Below are 26821 nucleotides of genomic sequence, written 5' to 3' on the forward strand. Positions count from 1 at the left end.
ACAGACCTGATATGATTTTAGCAGCCTACACAAGCAACCCTGCACTCTTCCTACTCCCTGCTGACGAGCGGCAACTACCGCGAAACACGTGTCCAGGGATGGCTAACGCTACTCTGACTTGCACGCACCACTGAGCATAGGAGTACCCGCCGACGCTGACTACAGGGACCACAGTTCTTCGGGGTAACACGCTAGTGGGTGGAGCAGTGTGCGACCATTTTGTTTAGTTATTTAGTGGCTCCCTGAGCCCCGACAGCCGACGGGCTGTAGGTTACGCACCTGCGTCGCTACGAGGGGTACAGACCTGATATGATTTTAGCAGCCTACACAAGCAACCCTGCACTCTTCCTACTCCCTGCTGACGAGCGGCAACTACCGCGAAACACGTGTCCAGGGATGGCTAACGCTACTCTGACTTGCACGCACCACTGAGCATAAGCGTACCCGCCGACGCTGACTACAGGGACCACAGTTCTTCGGGGTAACACGCTAGTGGGTGGAGCAGTGTGTGACCATTTTGTTTAGTTATTTAGTGGCTCCCTGAGCCCCGACAGCCGACGGGCTGTAGGTTACGCACCTGCGTCGCTACGAGAGGTACAGACCTGATATGATTTTAGCAGCCTACACAAGCAACCCTGCACTCTTCCTACTCCCTGCTGACGAGCGGCAACTACCGCGAAACACGTGTCCAGGGATGGCTAACGCTACTCTGACTTGCACGCACCACTGAGCATAGGCGTACCCGCCGATGCTGACTACAGGGACCACAGATCTTCGGGGTAACACGCTAGTGGGTGGAGCAGTGTGCGACCATTTTGTTTAGTTATTTAGTGGCTCCCTGAGCCCCGACAGCCGACGGGCTGTAGGTTACGCACCTGCGTCGCTACGAGAGGTACAGACCTGATATGATTTTAGCAGCCTACACAAGCAACCCTGCACTCTTCCTACTCCCTGCTGACGAGCGGCAACTACCGCGAAACACGTGTCCAGGGATGGCTAACGCTACTCTGACTTGCACGCACCACTGAGCATAGGCGTACCCGCCGACGCTGACTACAGGGACCACAGTTCTTCGGGGTAACACGCTAGTGGGTGGAGCAGTGTGCGACCATTTTGTTTAAAAATGTATTTTATGTTGCCCTATACTAATTCCCCAATAATACTGTTTGGGTTTCGGAGTAGCGTTCTAGCCACTGAAAAGCGCTTCAACACCTCATCAGGGATAGCAAGCGCTATATAAATGCAAACCCTTCCCTCTTCTATCCCTCCACTATCCTTTTCAATCCAAATAACGGACTACCATGTTTACCTCTCAAATTAATTTCATATTTCCCTAAACTAATTCACCACTAATCCTTCTTGGGTTCCGGAAGTAGTGTGCAACTGGCTGAAAAAGCACGACGACGCCTCGTCAGGGGTAGTAAGCGCTATATAAATGCAATTACAATTACTATTACAATTACATGATATTACTGCCATTGACAAGGTATTATACCGGTGATACAGTTGCCTATAGCAAAGATCTGTATATTGAGACATTGGTTGTTTAAGGTTCTATCAACATTTAAAGAAATTTCTATCTGAATTATACTGCAAGGCCTCATTCAAACATATTATATACAGACTACAAGATTGCTCATTAACATCTGAACGGACGTGGAGCCCATACCTTCAGCCAGCTACTAGGACCTGAATACTCATGGGTAACTTTCATGAAGAGACTGAAAATGCTACTCTGACAATAGTTTTTCCTCTGCCTATGGTCTTGTTGACGAACATCATTATCCTTCAGCACATTCATCGTCTTGGCACCAAGGAACATGTACCTTTATTTTCATTTTTTCAATTATAGTTTCTTTTCACCTTTGCAAAGTGCCATTATTGTCTTTCCAATTTCTCATTTTTGCTATAAGCCAAAACAGTGTGTGATGATAATTGATACATTTCCCTACAAGATATTCCACGTGAGTGTTGCTATCAACTTTTCCTTTTGTCTTTTTGTCGTGATACTGGCATTGATCTATGGATTTCTCGCTTTCTCTTTCTATTATATGAATAATGTGAATTTTGGAAGTAATTTATTAGCCAGGATTATGGTAAGAAAGGTATTTGTTCCATTCTCAATCGCCACTTACTATGTATATCCATGAACCCCATTCACTTCTTCCTTTATGCTTCTTGTTTTGTCTTTCATTATTTATGCATATATTACCTCATGAATATTGATATGTTCTCAGATACCTACTTGCTACTTCAATAGACTATTTTACAGGAGCGGCTCCTCCATCTGAGCAGAGGAGCGTGCCCCACTATCAAAAATACTCCACAGAAAAGCCCCAGAGATAAAAAATAAAATGGTAATAAAGTTTATTTATTACCATTTTATTTTTTATCAAATCGGCCCGAACCAAGTGTCAGGATGCGGCGGGACCATTGCTGCCGCAGGGAGGAGTGCAGGGCAGGCTGTGCACTTAGGTTTAAAGTGCGCATGTCTCTTTGTCTGACTGTCTTGAGACGGTCAGCCAAATGTGCACATTTTAAACTTCTCTAACCCAGCTGTCTTAGACAGGTAGGTTCGAGAAAGCACAGATATCCAGTGGTCTTGAGAGCGCTGAGAGAGGCTGCTCCCTCCAGTGCTGGCACTTCTTTCATGCTGGTTACCAGCATGAGAGAAGTGCCAGGATTGGTTAGGGAAATTTGCTTGAGACAATAGAGTCTGGAGGAGACAGAGCAGAACATGAACGTAGTATAGCAAGCATGAAAAGTGGATATTTATTTTTATTTATAGTCGCACTCACCTTGCATGTATGCACCCACCCACCATCCATTAACCCCACCCTCCACTCTTCCAAGTTGGCAGCAGCTGCTGCTATTTTATGGGTCTGACTGCAAGCCATTAGACACACAATGTAATTGTGACACAATCTATTACATATAATACCTCTTGTTTTGTGACCTGCACACCTTTGTATGTATGTGACAAGGATAAAAATGAATAAAAACTATCTGAAAAAGGCAAAGTTCTGCCATGAAATCTGTACGTTTTTAAAGGGTGTGGCGTAGCCAGCGGTGTTTAATTCAGCTGAAAGATCTAACTGTATAAGTGCACTGATCCACACTTTCTTTAAAAGATCATAAAGTATTACTGTTACTACCAACTCATATGCTGTAAGACTTAAATTTTTTCAATGGATTAGCTCATTCGCTAACTACTTTATCAACTGTATTAGATAAGTAAATTTAAAGACAGGCCAATAGATCTTAAAGGCATTTGCGTTAGTTTCCACATTTTTTGAAAGCTCTAATATGCGTTCTAGTGGAGAGAGGGATGTGGAATTCTTCACAGATAATTCTATTACTTAAGGGCCGAAGTAAGAGTTCTCCAAAGACTCTTGCTAGGCGAATGTCCTTAGGATAGCCTGAAATGTAAGTTTCTTCAGAATCAAAGCCTCTAAAAGATCCTGGACCTGATTAATAAACTGCATTTTGAAGTACGTAAAGCAGGGCTACAGAAGTACGACTGTACTACAAAATGCAATTCACTAACCTATCTTGAGAGACCTCTGCCTCTCCTAGCTTTTCTTCATAGAGATCTATGCCACTGTCCTCGAGATGTCGGCACACATGGGTTCACATTTTGGTAATAAATGTGGGAAGGAGGGGAGAGTGATTGAAAAAATGGGAAATAATTTCAGCAAACTGTGTGGGTCTTCAGCAATTTAAGACCCAATGTACTCTAGCCTAACACAGTAAGTCACAAACCACACATAGTCTACCACAGGTACCGCAACACATTTCCAAATAAAACAATGGAGTGAAGAAATTAAAATGTTAGAGCATATGAGCTGATCTGATGTTAAATAAATGAAATAAGTTCCCTATTTAAAACTGAATATATATATACAAAATCAAGTTTTTAAATTAATTAAATATATAACTAATAATCAAGTTTACTAAATATTTAAAAGAAAAATGCTAATGAAGTGAGTCTTTTTTAATCAAAGTTTAAAAATAATATTGATACATTAAATTATTATAGATAATGTATGTTATCATTTAATACCCATTTAATTTTATTGTTGGTCCAATTTAATAATAAATATTTTAAAATAATTTACTTTGATATGTAAATGAAAAAAATGACACTAAGTAAATTTAAATATTTCGTTGTTGATTGAAAGAAAACTATACTATAATATTTCTCCGTATACTTTCAAGTGAGGAGATCTCATCCCAGAGATGGAGCTCGCCATCAACCTGTGAAAAGTTATTAGTAGCAACTTTACACTCAAAAGTCTATTGTAGGAGACTCCACAACCTCATTTTAGGGGATGGAGACATGTCTACAGCTAGGTGTAAATCTCCGCTCAGAAAATATGAATAGAAAAAAAGTTGAGAGTTCCACCTAGGTGTAGGAGTAAATATACACATGAGTAAATATACATGTCTAGATTTTTTTTTATGATTCGAGCCCATAGAATCTAAAACGTGCCACTTACAGCCTGAATTATGCAAAGTGTAGTCAAATCTCTTGATAACCAAAAATATTCCTAATTTCAGCAGATGTTGCTATTACCATACATTTTCATTAAAGACACATTCGCCAAAGCGTGGTGTGTATGAGTTGTCTGGTCTGTATGGTGTCCCTCTGGTCAAACATTTATCAATGCAAGGGACACCATATACCTCAGAACTGCTTGTCATTCTGCAGTTATGCTGCTCTGCCAGTTCTTTAATCATTCAGGTTACAGACAGATGGGAGACCTTTCTACTGGTACCCATTTTACTGTGGCACTCTCCAGCATGCCAAGGACCTCCAAGATTACGTGCAGGGTTTGGGCCGGCTGAAACACTTTGGCATGCCAGGCTCATTGCAAGCACACGTTAGCCTTTCTTAATATACCCAGACATTGGTGCACTACTCTGGGAATGTACAAATATCACATGAGCAGACTCCAGTGCTTAATTTGAGCAGGTGGTTTCCGGTCCTCAGCACCGCAACTTAATTGGCAACACCAGCACTTATGACAGCTGCCACATGGTGGTGCGGTTTGTGTTATTTAGAAATGAACAAAACAACAGTTATTTATTAATTGAATATACAGTAAAAACAACGAATGCCTGCTGCACAAGCCATTCTTATTGTTTTGTGGACCACAGTCTGAATTGACACACTTACACACAGGTCCCCTGATTGGCAGCGTTGGCACGAGCAGTGGGGGATGCGACCTGCAGAGGCTTCCTGACAAGGTCTCTGGCACTTACTTCTTTTTTACAAACTAAGCACTGCCAGATTCATACCTTGAACACTTTAAATGCCATTATCAGTGTGGTGGAGGGGATTTGGAGGCTAAAGCCTGTGAGATATAGTGGTCTATGTCATCTTGTGTTTTTTGTTTTCTGTAATTCACTCCTGCCCACCACTTACTTGGAATTTAATAAAAGGATGAGCAAAGTAAGTGCTCAAGTTTACATTTTTTTTTTAATGCATAGTTGCAGGTTCCAACGTTTTTCGTGGGACCCTGCAGTCAGTGCTGATGAATGCTAATGTTGCCAAATACAAAAGATATCTAATTCTGAATCCACCTCATGTCTCCTTCTTCCACCAGCCTCCACTATGCAGATTTTTGTCTCCTGTGTTATTTTTCATCATTGCTATCTCCTTTTGTCGCTCTTTTTCCATCTTTGTCTTCTTCCATCTGCTTCCCTCGTTTCGCTGTTGCTCTGGATCAAACTCTGATAATATAAGTCCTGGTCCTCAAAAATGAGCGCTGGTGCTCCCCAGCCCAAATTAAGCCTCTGTGAGAAAAGAATGCTGGTCAATTTTATGCATGGCTAGTTCATAGTTTTCACCGGGTCTCTAACTGAGGTTCTAGTTACTCTGTGATACATATAATATATATAATAAAGTTTTACAGGCATGCTTGTAATGCGCAACGCAACACAAAACTTAGGGTCAGATTTACAAAGGTTTTGCGTCGGGTTTCCATTACATTTATAACACCGACCAGACACAATTTTACAGTTTGTCTAGGCATAATATTTTGTACTGGCAGGGTGCCCTTCCAGTAAAAAACCCATGCTAGACTTATACAGGCACCCTTGCACTCTGGCGCAAAGATGTGTGCATGGCGCTTAGCAACCTGATTTTGCGCTGACGGTAGGGAGATGAGGCCCTTCCCGCCTCTCTGCCTGATGCGCAGCAACTTTGGGTCTTGCAATGCGTTGTGTGTGGTAGGGTCGTAAATCTGACCCTTGGTGCCTTAAAAAAGGCTTATAAAAGGAGTGCAAAATTTTGCACTGAGTCGGCCCCTACGCCAACGTGAGTAAATATAAGGCCAAGCTTGGTCGCGGTCTCCTTCTGCATTGGATCTCTCTATGCCTACAGACGGGCAAATTAACGGACTTGGCACACTAATGATGAGGCCGCTAAATATTACATCCTAATCCGTCAGTTCTTTGCATTAAGGCTGGCATCCTCTTTGCAAGACTCTAGTTAGAGGAATGGTTGGCAAAGATCATATGGTACAATGTATGCATGAGAAGGAGGGGGAGGGGCACAGCGTGCGGCTGAGTACAGTAGCAGCCACGTCTAACATGTGGATCAGAGGTTGCCATGGTAAATGCATATTTTCCAGATGAATTTTTTGATCTGCTTTTTCACAGATGTCAAAAAATTCAGATGAACGCAGTAAGACTGTCACCGCAAGCCCTTTTAATTCAGCTACCAGGGTTTTGCATACCAAGTCACATCTGATTAAAAAAAAAAGATCCATTTCGGCCAGACTTTGAATGACCAAAGACGGATTTCACGAAGTCCAAAAGTAACACTGCTTTTACAATGGTATCAACAAATCCCATTTTTACAAATGGGATGGGAAGGGATTTTGCTGCATTTTACCATCCCCCCAGCAGAGAGTAATAAGGCTCTCCTAATCGTTAAGAAAAGAAAATGAACTAACTTATTATGGGAAAGGTGTAGAAGCGACAGGTTGACGACACATGGTCAATTTCAGTTTTTTTTTTTACAGAATTCCGTGGAATAAATGCAGTAAGTAAATAGCATTAGCTTCTAGAAGATTCTATGCTGTACATAAACCGGGCAAATTAATAACAGCATGTTTATTTCTAGAACAAAATGTCTTTTGAGCAATGGTGTTGATAATAATAGCCACTAGCGTAATACGTCACAGGAAGGCAGTGCGACCAACTCTTGTCAATTCTGTGTTAAAGTGACCCATTTTCGTGCCAGGAAGTGTCAGTGCTGTACGTTTCTCGGACGTTATTACACTGAAAGGCCGCCGCAGATTCAACACGGCAAATTAAGTGGCGAAGTAGTTTTAACTGTTAAGATTCGTTCAAGGCTTTAAATGGGATGACAAAACTGATGGGGTCTCTCAAAGGGGCGTGGCCTATGTAATTACATCGTGGCATAAAAAGTAAGGTAAAAACCTGTGCTTAGCATAGTGTGCCGCCCGACTGGTATTTTGCTGCTTCTGTCATTGCATCTACATACATATACCACAAGTATCATTACACCTACAACAAGCCAGGACTGTTGGCTTTGCCAATGGTTGTTAGTACGTAAGATAAATAAGCAACAACTATGGCTTCGTTGTAAAGAACGTGGAAAATGCATCAGTTCTGAAATGATGAGACTGTGAAAGAACTATAATGAGTCTCTTTGAAGTTACATCAAAGGCAGTGAAGGGTGGTACTGTTGCAGAGATAAGATTTTTGTTCATCCTGAGGCTGAGGGCAAAAATGGAGATCCCGAGAGGGACCCATCTCAGCACCTGCTTTTTAGAACTGCTAGTGGTGAGCACCGGCAGCCCACTTAAAGCCATGTATTTGTGTACTCATTTGTACGCACAAACACCACAGCACCTGCTACCAGGAGGTCATTTACCGATGACTCCCACACCTAGACATCTCTCTAGTCATAGACAGTGGGGTTCCCCCTGTAGAGTTTGATAAGGGATCCAGATATTCACTAGAATTGGGTTGAACGGAGGCCCTCAAAAAGGTTAAGGGAGTTACTGAAGTGTTGGGGGCCGTCCTGTGCCACAGGGAACTAGAGGGTCTGCATTAGCCCCTGCTCATCGATGCAGTGCCGAATCTGTGCAGATAGCGGGCACTTGCACTCAGGCGCGCAACACCCATTGGACTCAAAGGGCTTCAGCCCCCCCCCCCGTCGTGTGTGGCAGCCCGGGATGAGACACCTTCCCGGGCAAAAAAGCAGCCGCACCAGAGCACTTTACAGGTCTTTAAAATACCATTTGCATGTTAATGAGGCCTTGCTGTTGTTTCACCCCTTCTAAGAGCCCCTGCAGCTCCACTCTGCCTATTGCTTAAAGTTCAGCCCCCCCCCCCCGAAATTTTTGCTCAGCCCCCCCCCCCCCCGAAATTTGGCTCTAGTTGCGCCTCTGCTTGCACTCATTCTTGATGACCCGGCATTCAACAGTGCCGGATGTGAGCTCATAAGAAAAGTTTTGAGCCTCTGATCTAATTTTTTCTTTTGTTTTTCTTCTACAAACTCAGCATTGCATAGGTGCAGCCTTTTGGCATAGGGAGGGACATCCTCTAGGTAGGAATCAGCACCCCTGGCTCCCTGCAAGTATCTGTAGTTTTGGAGTTGTTACTTCCGCCAGTTAGAAATCACTGTTTATTGACATACTACAGACTCAATGTTCTACAAATGTATTTTATATTGCCTAAATACTTTTCAATACAAACAGAATAGCACCATATGAAATGTAACTACAGTAAACATTCCTTGAATACATTTAAAATTAATCAAATGCAACCCAAATGTTAATGCTTCAGACCAATACATTAACTTGCAAAATGGCCATGTATCTTCTATTTAAAAGTTACAAAATATCGATTTTATTGTAGTGATTCATTTTTCTAATGGTTATTAATAGAGCGCGTGCCTTGCCTTGAGGAGCAGTAGAGCACTGTAAGTAGGAACTAGGATGCATGACACGCCATCAGCAAGACTTACAGAGCATGGGAAGAGCGGCCTGTATCAGGATGACTCATAGGACGAAGGGGGTTAAACTTTGTTGATGTGTTGATGCAGAAGCAGTGAGTCTTGATATGTTTTCTACTATAATATAAGGACAGGCCAAGTCTAAGGTGTAGTGGGTGGCCGTTTTAAGATCTGTGAGCATGCTGGTACAGTATAGACATTTTATAGGTTTATTTGTAATTTACTTGTGGCAGATGCGGAGCTGTATGTCAAGCAGGTGCTGAAGGAAATTGTGTTCTTCCTTGTCAAGTAGTGTAGTATATTCACATTAAAGTCGTTGGTGATCATGCAATACATTTTTTTTAATTTTTTTTATTTATTTACATGGGCCAGGTGACATTTTTAGAATTTCAAGCACTATTCTAGTAAACACAAACACATTACCAGTATCTAACCAGATAAAATTCCCATGCTAAGGTAACCATGCATGTTTAATATGTTTCTAAGATCTAGATGACTCCTCTCATGACAATCCTTTCAGAAGCCAAATTTAATTTCCCAGTGGCCTGAGAAAATTGGCCCATGGAAGTGACTGATAATCAAACCCAGCCTGATAATAGACAGAGAAACACTCCACTTGGTGTCCGTAATTAAATAAAACTGGCCTTGATGTTAAAGAATGGACATACAAACATTAGTTTAGGAACCCATATATGATGCCCCCCCTCAACTGCAATGACACCAGCAGATAGTCACTGGGCTAATGCCGAAGACTCAGTGGCCTTTTTGACTGAAATTTGAGACAACCTCTTAGCCGTATTATTGTTGAGTTTCGGGTGGCTCTGGTTGACAGATATGGCTCAAGACCTTGGATAATTTTAATCTTTAGGTAGCCCGTTTAGATAGCCTTGAACAGATGACTTTGTAGAATCAAAATCTGTTTCCCAGCTCAACACGTCTTTGACTTCAGATATTTAGTTTTGAGCTAGCCTTCCGTATCCCGGAAGAACAATGTTAGCTTTGTTAGTCACCTGCCAAACTAGAGCTTGCCTCACTTAGGCACAACCCCTCATCAGGGGTAGTAAGCGCTATCTAAATGCAATGCAATTACAGCTGTCCATGTGCCAACCAGCACTGTATTTAAAAAATAAATAAAAATTGAATGCTGGTTGTCTATGCACGCATATCAATACACTGCAAACGTAGATCTGCTCTAAGAGTTCGATTTGGGGATGCTATGCATACCTCAAGGCCAACTTTCACACTTCTGCTTTGTCTTTGAATGACCATCCTTTTCCAAATATTGATCAATATAAAAGTTTAGAAATGACCAGCCAGAGAAAAGCCTTACAGATAGTCAATGGTATCTTTAAGTGAACCTGTCCGGGCCAACCTCGTGGACCAATCATTATTATGTGTTTAGAAAAGGCTTAGTTTTATATCTTGAGAAAATGATACCAAGTGTTAGATATTTTTTCACTTGATTGAAAAATATGTCTGTAAGAACTCAGTTTATCTCTTACCAAAGAACACCACTTTTTTCCCAGTGGCTAGTGAGAAGGCTTTCTTTGCAGTACAAAGCCAAAGCATAGGATTGGTGCTGATGGGTCAATTCTGGCAAGGATCAGTAATATTGTGCTGTCATCCTGCTTGAGACAATTAATTGAAAATCCTGATGTGTTTTAAATGAAATTCCAGAACATTGATTGACTCTGGCTGGTGAACAGAAATCCAGATGCAGTTAATCAAATCTTTCACCATCATAGCATTAAATACTGCTCTAATCAGGTATCAAACAACTGCCAGCGCTGCGTTTTGTTGTGTCAGCCCATGAATTTCACAACTACGCACTAAGAAATGCAGAAATTTGCCAAGAGTTGTGAAACCGCAGACTTGTGTTAATCATTGGCTGATCCATGTTTTCCGTGAGGGGAAGAATTTTAATACGTATGGGCCTTGTGTTTTTTTTTTTTTTTTTTTTGCAGAGTTTTATATAGCACGAACTTGACCCGAATCCAATCAGGTATCAGAGCGATTTACATAGCACCAGTTACGTTACATGAGGACACAAATTCATTTTTTGTTAGGCACGGGGAGATTAAGTGATTTGCCCAGAATCACAGGATGTTCAGCGTCATTACCGAGACTCGAACCCAGTTCCCCAGGTCCGAGGTCGAGCGCCCTAGCCGTTAGGCCAACTCCTCTCCCCGAGATGTTTAATCATGATATTATGCATTCAGACCTACAATAATTAAGTAAATGCTGAGGAAAATGTAGGGATGGTGCAGGATTATTTTAGATTCCTCAAAATTTGTGATAATAGAAGTTTTGTAGAAACATATGAGCTGATAATTTAGAACCACACTATCCACCAGCTCAATTTGGCATTCATGTGTACACATTAGTGTGTGTCATTTTGGGTATATCATGGGTAAATCTGGCACCTTTGATACCAGAAAGGTATTATTCAATATTAAAGCACTGAAAAACATCATGAAACATCTGAGCCATGCACTGAGTGACCCACGAAGTTCAGCTGATCTAGGGAATCTTTAGAGCACCTTCAACCGTGGGGTTGTCCCTGTTAAATCTTTACATTTTTGATAATGCCACCTCACTACCCGAGTCCTGTACACCCCGTACTCTGCAGTTAAGTAAGCACGTGCAATTTGAGATTTCTGATCATCATGTCACTCATTAGGGATTTGATACTTTTTTATGATATTGAATAAAAGCTACAGCTATATTTTATCAATGATAACAGTGTATTGCTTGCACTGAATATTGCTTACGGCTGTGTGGACCATTTACGGAGAACCAGTGCAATGGCACTTGGATTCTGGGTAGGTGTAGTGGGAAAGTGTTAGAGAGCTCACATTTACCAATCCTGGTATAGGCAGTTGTGGTTTGTTTGCTTGTGTCATTTTAAAATTCGGGCCTAATTCAGAAAATTGACTTTTGAGTAATTTAGACTTGTGAGTGGAAAATATAAAACTATCTCATTGGTGGACAATATGTATTTTATAAAGTCTCCAGGATTAGGGTTAAAATGATGTGGTGGTTACTTAGACCCACTTGCAGAGGTCAACACGTTTCTACCATTGTAGCTCACTCAAACAAGGTTTAACTGGCATTCATCAGAACAAGTTTGCTCACTCTTCACAAATAAAATATAAAAGAAACAGAGAATGAAGAAATTACAGCCTGCGTTGAAGGTAATGCACAAGGGAATCTAGCCCTCAAAGATTCTGGGTCCAAGCAATCAAGCTGTAGTATTTCAATGCCGGTGGTAAGTCTTTCAGAAGATTCTAGCTAAAGTAGGCTTCAGGCAATCGAATGTACCCACCAGGCCAGTTGCTCACGTAGCTGCTATGCCCTCCTGACACAAACCACCCTCCCATTGTAAGGCATTTCTATTCAGTGGGAGTATGCACACCCAGTTCATAGTAAGCCTTCTAATAATGACATCACCAACGACCTCGTCATTTCACTCACATGCTTGGTCAACGGTAGGAGGCACTCCAACACACTATGCTATTTTTCTATATAATATTTTAGGCTGTTGAATAAGTTATTCCTCATCCCACTTATTCTTGTTATTTTAGGTGTAAAGCAATTGTGTAAAAGGGAATGTCTGTATTTCGTTTGCATGGCAGAAACTTCATTTAGTGGAAGCATTCAATAATTATCCAGCATCTACTATGCTAGATGTAACAGAGAGCTCACTAAATATTTCAGGTCGAAGGCCCCACTGAGTATTATGGTCTGGTCCTCACCTATGTCCCCTACACCCACTACACACCCTGGGGTTGGGAATGGCACCTCCTTCTCCCCCCCCAGCGTAACACACCAATGGACACCACACCAAAATGATATAATTGTTTGGATTAGGGGGGTGTAACCCCCCGGCCGTATTTATTAAAAATAACAAACAATTTGTAAAAACATTATATACAGAAACTTTACGCAGAAAGTACATATTCATTTGATAGACAGATATTCAGGGCTAACCTTAACACAGTCTAATACATAGGACACTCCTACCGTAAATCTATCAATGTATGTATTTACTTTCTGCGTGTCCCTTCTACAGCCTACGGCAAAGTCAATGACTTTCAGCGCCCCCCGGTCCCAGTGTTCTAGCAAATTAAAAAGGATGCGCAGGGGGTACAGCTTATCGGATGGATATTTTCCCCCGGGCCCCCCCTACGCCCTGTGCCTTAAACTCCTTTACGGGGGGCTGCAGACTTCTGCATAATGGCGCCTTGATGCGCATGCGCATGCGGGGGTGACCCCAGGCCCACTGGGAAGGATGACTCCCCCGGCCCCCACACCCCGACAGCCTACTTACCAGCTGTCACTACCCCTGGAGTTAAATGGTGCTGACCGCTAAGGACCGAAGACTATGCTTACCAATCATGGCCTTACCGCCTGACCAGAGACACCCTAAATACGACAATATCTAACTGAAAGAGAAATTCAAAACCATGCTTTAATTCATACGCTAATACAGAATCAATTACCGACAAACACTTTGTTACCCGTGAATAAATCTGGAAAAAAGGGGAACAAAAGATAGTTATCCATGACACACAACTGACAAACAACCCTCTAACAATACTTGCCTTAGGGGATGGTGGGTGGGAAAGAAAAGAGTTTACGGGCCCGCCGCCGGCCCGGTGTATGTTCCTGTGGGGAGCAAGAACAATAGACTGTTCTGCTCCCCGCAGCCCCCTTTTAAGGAGGTCGCCCCCAGGCCGACCGGATCAGACCGGTCAGCCTGTGCGTGGGCTGAACGTCTTTCGAACCGGAAGCACAAAGTGCTTCCGGCTCGCCAGAGGCCGCCTCACCTCATTGGTTAATGTGAGGGAGTGGGAGCGCCGCGCCATTTGCTGATGCGGCCTCCCCCCGCCTTGCTGGGGACAGTGTGACGGCTATAAAGGCGGCACGGCCCATTCTGTCCCTAGCCTTCTCCAAAAACACTTTGGCCGCTAACACAATATGTGCTTAGACGGCTTTCTGAGGGTATTTAGATTGAAAATATATTTGAGGCCAGCAAGTGTAAAGAAAAAACAGTTCTAGCTGCGCAGTCCTGCGTCTCTGTCAACAGAAATGGGCAATCTAGAATGTTCCTTTCTTAGATGATGTCAGCTGCCGCTTTGAACTCTACTTTGACGTCTTGATGCAAGTGTGCAAAATGCATTAAAACGAGCAATTCTACACTAATGCTAATGTTTATACATTTTGCGCACCTGCATGAATGCCTGGACTAAGGAAAAGATGTACGACCATTCCATTTTGCGAGTCACAAAGTGCAATGTTTTGCGATTCGCAATTTGTAACTCGCAAAATGGAATGTACTACAGTGTCTGAGACACTGTCTGTGAATCCCAAATGGGTCGCAAATGACCTCCCTCATTAATATTCATGAATCAGGTCGCAATTTGAGGCGCATTGGGAATGGCCAGTACTCACAGGTATGGTGACCTGTTGGGGTCAGCTGACCACCATGTCTGTGACTGCTTTTTAAATAAGCAAAAGAAACAATTGATGGACGGAATGCTGGACAATGCAAACATTCACACCCAGTCACAAGGATCTGGGTTTAATCCATCATCCTTTTGCTCACCACACCACCCCAGTTTGGACCCAGCCATATGCAAATCAGTCTTGACCCTGTTCCTTGTGGGAACAGTCCAGCCCGAACTGCCAAGCCAGGTCCTCCCTGGACCGGAAACTAGCATCCTAGGACCGGTTTCAGGGCATCACCCTTCTTCAGCCAGGCTAGCTTGACACCAGTGGTGTAGTGAGCATGGGACCCACGTCTGGGCATACCCTTCCCACTTAGGGCGACATATGCAAAAGAAACTATTGATGGACGGAATGCTGGACAATGCAAACATTCACCCCCAGTCACAAGGATCTGGGTTTAATTCATCATTCTTTTGCTCACCACCCCACCCCAGTCTGGACCCAGCCATATGCAAATCAGTCTTGACCCTGTTCCTTGTGGGAACAGTCCAGCCCGAACTGCCAAGCCAGGACCTCCCTGGCCCGGAAACAAGCATCCTAGGACCGGTTTCAGGGCATCACCCTTCTTTAGCCAGGCTAGCTTGAAACCAGTGGTGTAGTGAGCACAGGATCCACTTCTGGGCATACCCTTCCCACTTAGGGCGACATATGCAAAAGAAACAATTGATAAACGGAATGCTGGACAATGCAAACATTCACCCCCAGTCACAAGGCTCTGGGTTTAATCCATCATTCTTTTGCTCACCACACCACCCCAGTTTGGACCCAGACATATGCAAATCAATCTTGACCCTGTTCCTTGTGGGATTAGTCCGGCCCGAACTGCCAAGCCAGATCCTCCCTGGAGAGGAAACAAGCATCCTAGGACCGGTTTCAGGGCATCACCCTTCTTCAGCCAGCCTTTTTGCATTTGTCACCCTGAGTGGGACAGGTATGCCCTGACATGGGTCCCATGCTCCCCATGCCACTGGAGTCAAGCTATCCTGGCTGATGAGGGCTGAAAGCCCGAAACCGGTCCTAGAATGCTTGTTTCCAGTCCAGGGAGAACCTGGCCTGGCAGTTTGGGCTGGACCGTTCCCATTGGGCGCAGGGTCAAGACTGATTTGCATATGGCTGGGTCCAAACTGGAATGGCATGGTGAGCAAAAAAACGATGGATTTAGGCCTAGATCTCTGTACTGGGGTTAATGTATGACATTGTTCTGCATTCTGTCCATCAATTGTTCTTTTTACATTTGTCACCCCGAGTGGGACGGGTATGCCCAGACATGGGTCCCGTGCTCTCCATGCCACTGGAGTCAAGCTACCCTGGCTGATGAGGCCTGAAAGCCCGAAACCGGTCCTAGGATGCTTGTTTCCAGTCCAGGGAGGACCTGGCCTGGCAGTTTGGGCTGGACTGTTCCCATTGGGAGCAGGGTCAAGACTGATTTGCATATGGCTGGGTCCAAACTGGAATGGCATGGTGAGCAAAAAAATGATGGATTTAGGTCCAGATCTTTGTATTAGGGTGAATGTATGACATTGTTCTGCATTCTGTCCATCAATTGTTCTTTTTCATTTGCTTTTTAAATAAAGCAGTTTTTAAAAAATGCAGCCCGTTTTCCTTAAAGGAAAACGGGCTGCATTAAAAAAAAAAAATTGGACATTTCAGATTTTTTTTTATGAGTAGGCAGGGGTGTGTGGGACCACTGCCTGCGTTAAAAAAAATATTTTTGCTGCCCAACACAAAGGGGAAGGCCTTCCCATTTGCAACTGGTTACCACCTGCTTGATGTAGGTGCTAACTTTGATAGTTTTGCGACCGCATTTGCGACCTCAAAACAATAATACATACCAGTGTGACTCGCTATTAGGAAGGGCCGCCCTTGGTAATAGCGAGTCACACTGGTATGTATTATTGTAAAAGTGACTCTCAAACTCTATTTTGCGAGCCAGTAATAGGTTACTGACTCGCAAAATAAGGTTTGAACAAAGCACTCTACTTTTTAGTGGTCGCAAATGGGCCAATTTCCCACTTGTGATGGCTAATAAGGGTCGTACATCTGGCACTAAATCATTTCACAATGTATAAAGCCTATAGGGCTCAAGATATAATAAATAGAACTTGGGTGCTTGAGAATATAGGAGGGACATTAGTTCATTTGGAATAATTTACACTTGTGCTTCAGAAATTGCAAAACAACAATTTATTTTTGATGTGCAGCGGCTATAATGATTACATTACCGCACATTAGTCAAATGCAATGCATTTAATTCTGATAAGAAGTACATCCTTTACATTAAAGAGTGCATTTTATAGATGCAGTGCTCACTGTCACACACTGGGTTTAACAGCAAGAGAGCCACATTTCAAGTGCCAGGTGCCATGTGATAATAGTTGCGCACTAAATAATCCAATATCACCTTTTGCAAGTTTTACCTAACAAATGGTGCATAACTTGGATTTCTAAGCTTACAGAGTCAAAATCTACATGTCTACTATTTTCTGGGCGTATTTGACCTGCATAAATTTATCTTGGAAATGAAGGTGTTATTACATCCAGTATTTATCAGGTGCAATAAAGTCCCCATAACTCATAATTCTGATATGTTGGGTAACAGGGATTACCGCACGCTTTGGCATTATGTGGGGCACAAAGTGATTAAAACTTTGCAAACGAATAAATCAAGAGAATATTCGTAGTTTAGCATTGGATTGTGCTGCCAGGTTGTCCACTTCTCCTATGCATAATTCAATTGTTTGTCTGGTCTGTCCAATATAGATAAATTCACATGGGCACCTATTAGCATAATTGGCCCCACTAATTTTACAATCAATATGATTTGTTGACACTTGGGCATTATTGTTATGTGTTTAAGGCTTGGTAATAAAGCTGAAGTTACGATCATTGTAATTTCCACTTGTAGAGTGCCCTAATGTGGATGGGAGGTCTTAGCAGCTGGTGGCTCATTGTCAGAGGTTTGCTGGTGCCAGGCTCTCAATAAGGGATCCATTAAATGTTTAACCTTTTAAAGGCAAACATAAGTTTCAAGAAACTGAGGACTCTGAGAGAAAGTATATGTCACTCTTGCTTGATCTACCAAAGGATTTAATTAATGTTCAGATTAAGTGTAAAGACTGAGATTAACCTACCCTCTTTCTCCGTTTTCATTATGAGTATCTATAGGCCCTCATGGAGACAAAGCTAAGCTTCCTTAAAACAAAAGTTTTTGTTTTAAATTAAAGTTTTTGTTTGGAATTATGAGGTTCCCAAATTCAATTAATGGATCACATTGCTAATGAGGTAATTAAACTGCATGAATCAATTCAGTCCTGAGGAAGACCAGAAACAATGAGAAATGGTCTGGCAAAACGTGTTGGTGGCAACAGTCCATGTTTTTACCACATGACCATTGATATTATATTGATAATGAAATAGAAGTTTTTGTATTCAACAGGGCACAGGCACAACTGTCTTTTTAGACTTTAAATGAGCATTTTATAATCTGATTATTGGATTATTAGCATGTCAAAAATAATTTTTGGGAATATTAGTGTTTGCAGAGAGATGATTATATTTTTCTATAATGAAGTAAAAATGTTAAAACTGTGAGGTACCGAGTCCATGCACACCATCAGGATATGTTAACCTTAGTCCTGACTAGCTCACAGTGCGCCATCTGGACCTCTAACCCTTATGAGGTAGAGGATGGTATGCGTAACATTTGAGGGGGCCTTTTGAGAGGAACATTTTGCTTGCACTGTTGAGGTCTCCCCATGCCCAAATTTCAGCCTAGCTGAACCCCGTTGCCATCCTGAGAAGGACGGTGGCCTGCTTTACACCAAAGGTGGGTTTCCAGATAACACATACCCTCAGAAAAATGAGGAGTTAGACCACTCTGGGGCAATATGGCAGATCGGCACACCATATGCATATTAGAATTGGAAGCACTAGGTAGGAGTTTAGATGCAATTATAATATTCATATAATCAATGTAACAGCACAATGATTGAACTGTTTATTTTCTTTACCGTTCTCATAATGCTGATTACTCTGTTTTTTTTCCTACTATTAATAATTGCAGCATACATATTGTACGTAGGAATCTTTTTGCTTTAATAAATGTTTGAAAAGCCATATTGTTTTTCTGTGTGTTTTCCTTTGAGCATGCCTAAGTTACTCAAGAAGGTGTTAGATCTGTTTCCATGATTTCCTTGGGAAGGCAGGGTTGTCATGTTCTATGGTTGCACATACCATCTGGCGCCTTGTAAGGATCAAAGGTCCAGATGGCGCACTATGAGCTACCTAGGACTAAGATCAACATATCCTGATGGTGTGCATGGATTCAGTCCTGCACAGTTTTGAGGTCTAGGTTGTCCAAACGCACAGTCTTACTGAAATATTATGAACCATATGCTAGCTGGAAGCAGACTTGTAATCTGTTTCCCTGCCTTCACTGTTGGTGTAGGGAAACAAAACACATATTGCTCCCACTCAGAGGGAGCAGCTATTTATGCTGCTGCCTCTGGGTGGAAGCAATCTGATGATCTGTTTCCCTGCCGGCAGGGAAACAGATCTGAAGTCTGCTCTCATTTTCAAACCTCCCGCCCACTGATAGCAGACTTGGTGTTTGCTCCTTTTTTAGTGGGAGCTTACAAAATGCTCCCACCAGACGGCAGCAAACACAAGTTTCCCTGCCTATGCCGGTACAGACAGGGAAACTGCTCCGTCCGGGGGGTGTACTCCCCAGGATACAGCAAGTGAGCCAGCCTTGGGGCTGGGGTCCATGGGGCCATCGAAGGCTAAGGGAGGGGTGTTGTGTGACCCCCTCCCTTTTTAAAAAGGTAGCAGCCCTGGCGGGGTGTCCCCATGGCATTTACAAGGCTTGGGGAGGGGGGGGAGGGCCATGTGGCCCCATCCCTTTGTTTGAGAATTTGGCCTCCGGAATGGGATTCTCGGGCCCTTTAATGGTTTGCGGAGGAGTGCCATGTGGTTGATTGATAGTCAGGAGAAAAACAGATTGTATCAGAGACAGTACTTCACCTCTGAGGAGAATTCTTAACATCATTTACGACACACTTTGGAACAATGTACAGTTTTGCACCTTGAATAAATAATTGCAGGTCAACGTTTATAAATGGAAGACTTCAGGTGCAGAAAAGATTTGTAGATGGGTTCTATCCCAAAGATCACATAAACTGTTGTGCAACAAAGTCTTTGAGTAGGGAATCCATAGTAACGATTTTAAATCTAACTCATAAAACTCCTTCTCCATCAATTTTCCGGTTCTCCTACTCAGATAGAGGTAGGCGTAGTGTTGGGTTTCTGGTGGTGGTAGCTCAACTGTCTCCACCATCTGAAACCTTTGATCAAAGGCTCATCTGACAAAGGACCATCGGGACTGCTAGCAAAAGCTCTTGGTTGCAAATAGGAAACAATACTAAAAATGAATGACCCCCATATTCTAGGAGATAACTCCATGCTTTTCGGGTATTAATCCTAAAAAACAAAAGACTTTCCAGAGCGGGGACAATACAAGGTGCATGCTCTGCAAACATCTCTGCCTTATGTGCAAAAGCTACACCAGTCAACGCAAAGAAGGCAATGAAATCCCCGCCAGGGAATCAACTATCTAATAATGCGGCAGGTGATCCTATGCCATGGAGCTATGCCGATGGCCTCCCTGTTCTAGCGAGGGGAAGGCTGCCCACAAAGACATGGTCTAAATGCACTGCATGTTCTTGCACGGTTACCTTAGCAGATGATTACTTCAAAGTGCTGAATGAGTTTGGACTATTAGGTTGGATTCTTTCTGTTGTAAGACACAAACAAATCATTTCTGTTTCTTGAAGCTTTGCTTACAAAACTGAGGTTCCTGTATCTATTAAACAACTTCATAGCTCAAAAAATAATCACCATAAACTGTCACAGATCCCAGTAGGATTTTAGTCTTTGAATACGAAATACTAAAAAAAGCATTGAAAACAAATGATTTAAAAAAAATACTGTTGTATTAGTATCAGCTCAGAAAGTGCTTTATTTTCAACCTAGACTTGAACACTTATATGTAATTGGTACTTTTATAAAGAAACCCACAACATGTTCTGTTCGCACTGAAAGTAATTTATGTAAATTGTTTTTGTGAAACAAACCTAGAAGACGTTATTAAAAAAAAACATTCGTCAATCAAACTGCTTTGCAATGCCAAAATGCTGCATTTTGATTGACGGCTATCCAGTGGATACTTTCAGGGAGTACCATAGCCATAAACTGCAGCAGGCCTCATTACAAACACGACACACATATCACTATGTCTTGTTTACATAACGCTTGTCAATGAATACCAAAAACTGTCGAACCAAATGACAGTCTGCCTGATGTCTGGGTGCATAAACATGTTGATATATTAATTGCGGCGCACAGACGTGAAACAATGACATTTTCCCCACCTTTTCCCTTCTCCATTTCTTCACTCTTATCAACACATTTTTGTAATGCGTTCGTTTTTCTGCTGGATATCTTACACCTCGGAACAGTGCTGTGGTTTTGGCTGTCTTATAAATACAACTGCACAGGACCAAGGATTAATCGCATAGTTGGAAGAATTTTACAATAGCGATTGAATTAAATATAAAACTGATTCTTAAAGAAAAAATTATTGCTTCACTAAACACAGGGCCACGACATAAAATCAATAGTTTCCAAGGTTTGTTTTAGGATGAAAACTAGTTCATATGTTTTACTTGTGTAAGCAGTGGTTTGGAATGGAACCTGACCAACTGAAGAAAATATATTCGACTTACAGAACACAAAGACCTTCACACATCTCTGAAATCCTTGCGTGGCTGTCTTATTAATTTACATATACTAATGACAAAATGCTGCCTTTCACAATTTAAGACACCTACGATTACAGCACTCAGCAAAGACTCTAGATTAAGAAAGAATAATACACGAGGATAAATAGTATACAGTAATTAGTTCATTTAGCAACAACATTGTGGAGGGTTACCTCAGTAGCCAGGCACGACAAATACTTCCTTTAAATTCACCAAAACAATGCATCGCCATTATTCTTCCACTAAAGCATAGGGCATAGAATGGACACTATCCTAAAAAAAATATGTACACCTCAGCCAAAGTTTAATGGGTCTGATTTACACTAAAACTATTATGCAAGGGTGGCACTACTAGGTAGGTACTTACTGATGGCCAATTAGGTTATCTGGCTTGTGGTTGTGTCTTCTGAGTCTACCCATGGCATTATCTGCCTCTATGGGCCTCATGTAGGTCGCCAAATACCGGTCGGTAACGGCCGATTTTCGGTAAATATGCCGTTACCGACCGGTATTTAGACAAGTGAGATGTAGGAGTCCAAAAACAACTTTTCGGTAAATATGAAGCGGTAAATACCGAATCATAATTACCGAATCCAAAAATACCGATTCATATTTACCGAATACATATTTACCGATTCGGTAAATATGAAGTGGTAAATATGAAGTGGTAAAACGGAAAATGACATGTAGGAACCATCGGTAATTAAGAAATCTATGAAAATCGTAATTAAGAGTCGGTAATTAACACGGATTGAAAGCAGGTGGTAACCATCAACAGTGCATATAAGCAATCCCAAAATGCAACAGCGTGGACAACATGGCCGCTCTGTATGTCATTGCAAGGCGCCTACGTCTACAGGCAGCAGGTCTGAGGATATGGAGACGGGAGGAACAAATCTACAGACAGCGCATCACACTCTTCCAACTGACTGATGCAGAGATACATGAAAGGTACAGGCTACACCCCCAAACCATCATGGACCTGATAAGGGACCTGCACCCACTCCTGGACCAGCCAACTAGAAGGGCGCATGCCATACCACCACATGTGCAGGTGCTCTGCAGCCTACATCTACTGGCATCCGGCAGTTATCAGGTGGTGATAGCTGCGGTGGGTGGTGTATCCCAGAGTTGCCTGTCCCGTTTCTTCAGGAAGTTCCTGGATGCCATGATGCAGAGAATGCACCACTACATCAGCTTCCCAAACACACAGGCTGAACTGCAGAAAACTAAAACTTACTTCTATCACATGGCACAGTTCCCCCATGTCATTGGCTGTATTGATGGCACACACATCCCAATCTGCCCACCAGCTGACACTGAGCACATCTACAGGAACAGAAAGTCCACCCACTCCATCAATGTGCAGGTGATCTGTGATGCAGGGAACATCATCACTGATATTGTCGCGAAGTTTCCTGGGAGCACCCACGACTCTTACATCTTCCAGAACAGTGGGATCTACACACGACTGAGTGCCGGAGAATTTGGAGAGGGATACCTGCTAGGTAAGTAACAGTGACGCCCCTTGAAACCTGCAAATCATAGTGTATAGAGGCATGTGACTGATGTTTCCCTTTTACTCACCTAGGCGACAGTGCATATGCCTGCCGGTCATTCATCCTCACTCCCTACCTACACCCATCAACCCAGAGTGAGAGACGATATAACGTGGCACACAAATCTACACGCAACGTGGTGGAGCGCACGTTTGGACTACTGAAAAGCAGGTTCCGCTGCCTCCACAAGAGCGGAGGCGCACACCAGTACACACCCATCAACTGCTGCAAGATCATTGCCACTTGTGCAATGCTGCACAACCTTGCCACGAAGAAAGGTACAGATGTGGAACTAACACATTTTGAGGACAACGAGGATGAGTCAGGCCAGCCAGAGGGCAACGCAGCTAGAGTGCCAACTGCAATAGATGGGAGAGAGAGACGGGCAGTGATCACATGCAACTATTTCTGAGTAAGTAAGGGGACACAGCCAGTTGTGGTATGTAATGACGTAGTTTTAATGCGGCACTACGCCATGAACACAAGATCAAGCCAATCTGGCAACATAGCATATATACAAGGAGTAAGTCCAGGGTTACGTCACCCATTGGGTAGTGGCCACGCAGGGCTGCATCAATGTTTGCGCATACGCGCTGCAGTGTTGGATGGCACGGCTTGAGCATCCTCACTAGAGCCAACCCCAAGCCGCCTGCTGCTCCTGCGTCCTTCTGGAACAGGGGGTGTGATGCTGCTCCGGCTGCTGGTGTCGATGCTCTCCGCAGCATCCCCTGCAGCAGTTGTCGCCGCCTGACTAGTTAATAGCACCTCTAGTGCACTTGTCACCTGCACCATCCCCCGAGACACGTCGCTGCAGCAGTGTGTCAGGCCCTCCTGCATCGACACAGAGCGCAGGCAGAGTAGAGAAGTGGCAGTTGCCAGACGGTTGAGTGCCCTGGTGGTAGTGTCCCTCCTCTGCCGTTCCCGGCGCCGTGCATCCATGTCAGCATCTAATTTGCTGCACAACTGCTGGATTGAGTGGGACATGTCCCGAATGCCCGCTGCCATAGCGCTGATGTTATTGTCCATGTTGACTAATGTAGATTTCATGACCCGCATGTGCCTCTGGACTGACATGACTGCCTTTGTTTGCAGGCGCTGTTGTTTTAACATTTGGCCCTCGAGCCCCGAGAAGACACCATGGCTGTCAATGGTTGCTGGTGGACTATGGACACGCGACCTGCGGCGCCCTCTTGCTCCCGTCTGTGCTGCCTGTGAGGTGTAGGGCACAGTGGCATGGCTCCCATCCTGGGGCATGGTGATTTGTTCAGGGCCCCTGCTGTCGTCAGACGAGGTGTCTGAGGCTCGCAGCCTGGCTGCAGGACGCCTCCTCATTCTCACACCTGCAGGCGGTGATGTGGCCGGTGACTCAAACATGAGTGGCGATGCTGGCTCTGGGTGAGGTGATGCTGGCTCTGGGTGAGGTGATGCTGGCTCTGGGTGCGGTGATGCTGGCTCTGGGTGCGGTAATGCTGGCTCTGGGTGAGGCGAGGCTGCCTGTGTTGGTGGTGCGGCTGCCTGTGGCCCTGCTCCCTGGGCTGAACTTGTGCTGGCCAGAGGTGATCTTTGTGGCCGGTGTGCCCTCTCTCCTGCAGCATGACCTGTCCTGCGTGATGTCACATCTGTGGACAGAAATGCAACATCGGCTCAGTGTCCCCGAAGGGCTGCATTGCAAGCATCACAATAAATCTTTTCACATTCCAAAATGTCCTCTGCCTCCTTGTGCCTCATGTGTGTGACATGCCTTGTTGCCCTGTGCCATTAACTTCATGGTTGGTGTTTCCCTGACTACATCTCCCAGAATGCATTGCCTGTCTGCACTAACACATGTGGACTGGAGTGGGATTCTCCTTTCACAATGGGGGATGTGGGATAGGGGTAGGGGGGGCTACATTGCTGTGCATTCGTCTTACCTTGTTGGGTGGCGGCTCTGGCAGAGCTGTCAGCATCCCCAAGACCCACGACGCTCTCTTGCTCGATTGTGGCCCCCACCAGCTCCTCCAGTTCGGTGAGGGCAGGTGCCCTGTTGGTTCCACCTCCAGTCTGGCTGGCCTCCTTCTGGATGTCCCCCATCTTCCTCTTGGTTACAATCCTCAGGTCATACCAGCGCTTTCTGAGGACCTCTATGTCCCTGTGGGTCACTCCCACAGCATTGACCTGCGCCTGGATGGCCAGCCAAATGTTGCGCTTTTCAGCTTCAGGCACTTGCAGGGATTGCCTCCCAAACAGCTTCTGGTGCTGCTTCACCACCTCCTCCACCAGCACCTGGAGTTCCTTGGGGCTGAATTTCAGCTTCCTCCTCCTTTCCCCTCCATCTCTCTGTGTCCTCTGGCTGGACATGATGTTATTTTTGCTGCACGAACAGGCACTGGCTCCCTGCCTCTCCTCTGCACTCCAAGCCTCTCCAGGGTCTGTTAATTATGTGCACCTGCCTGGGTGTTGCCACTTCCTGGTTGGGTGGGGTGTGGTTGCACAGGATTGGCTATTTCCTCAAGTCATGTGATATTATTTACCGATTGGGTAAATACCGAATCGGTATTTTCCGATTCGGTAAATACCACCTCGGTATTTTCCGATTCGGTAAATACCACCTCGGTATTTTCCGATTCGGTAAATACCACCTCGGTATTTTCCGATTCGGTAAATACCACCTCGGTATTTACCGAATCGGTGATTTCCGATTCTTGATTACCGAACGTTACCGATTCGGTAATTGTTACCGAATTTTTACCTACATATAACTTACCGATTCTTAAATACCGATTCGGTACGGCTCGGTATTTAAGAAGTGGTAACTGGTATGCTACCTACATGAGGCCCTATGTGCCCTCCCTATTGGCAATGTAGTGCATTTAAGTTTACAATAATGAAAACAGGAGAGAAGGACATATAGGGCACATAACATATATACATAGTGAAAGGTGCATGTATTCCTACTGCCCTATTAAAACATATAAATCTACACTTGTAGGTTTAAACTTTTATTAACCTATGCAACTTTAGGTTAATTATCCAAAAATTCTATGAGTACTCCCAGGAAAGCATGGCAGCCTCAGTTTTCTAAGAGAAGTGTTAGACCTGGCACCAATGGTGTGGGTCTTCCCTACATTTTTGCCTTTGCCTCCTGTGTTTTTGCTGTATGTTGGACTCCGTTTTGCTGGTCTAGATGCTTTGGGCACTTTGCCACTGCTGTTCAGTGCCAAAGTGCAAGTGCTCCCTTTGCAAAATTACTGTTATGGATCGGTGTTTCCATCATCGGCTATTTGATTTACTAATCAGTCCCTAGTACAGTGCAATGTGTGTGTGCTAGTGGGCTTGCAGCACTGTTTGTGCCACCCACAGAAGCAGCCTATAAATTTAACTCTGACCTGCCATTGCAGAGCCTGTTTGCAGTCTGGTACTGCCATGTCGACTTGACAAGTACACCCACTTGCCAGGCGCTCCTAACCTTCCCTTTTCTCACATGTCAGGCACCCCTAAGGTAGGCCCAAGGTACCCCTGTGGGCAGGGTGCAGTGTATGTGAAAGGTAGGACATGCCCTGGTGTTTGTGGCATGTCCTTATAGTGAATTACTGCCAATTTCGTTTTTCACTGTGGCAAGGCTACCTGTTCCCATAGGACGGAATGGGGTTTTTGTTTATAACATCTTATACACATAACTGGCCCTGGAAACAAGGTAAGAAAATAAAGTTTAGTATGCTCGAACTCAGAATGTTAACCCCTTCCACACGCATGACTGAACCACGCCGTCATGAGCCATGGGCGGCGTGTGCTCATGACGGCGTGGTTCCGTCATACTGCGGCCGCTCCGCCCACGCGGCACTAATTCCCCGCCTGTGCGGGCGAAATACTGAGTAGGCGGAGTCGTAACCGAACCACGCCGTCATGAGCACAGCTCGCCGTGACTCATGACGGCGTGGTTCCGTCATGAGCATGGCGGC

At 44.0% G+C, this 26821-nt stretch overlaps 1 protein-coding gene across 2 annotated transcripts in view; it reads right to left on the bottom strand.

The window, feature by feature from the left end:
- NYAP2 (neuronal tyrosine-phosphorylated phosphoinositide-3-kinase adaptor 2) overlaps window positions 1-26821 on the bottom strand; it is a 956845-nt gene that overhangs the window by 771419 nt on the left and 158605 nt on the right. The window lies entirely within an intron of this gene.

This window comes from Triturus cristatus, chromosome 11, assembly GCF_964204655.1.
Source record: "Triturus cristatus chromosome 11, aTriCri1.1, whole genome shotgun sequence".
Taxonomy (NCBI): domain Eukaryota; kingdom Metazoa; phylum Chordata; class Amphibia; order Caudata; family Salamandridae; genus Triturus; species Triturus cristatus.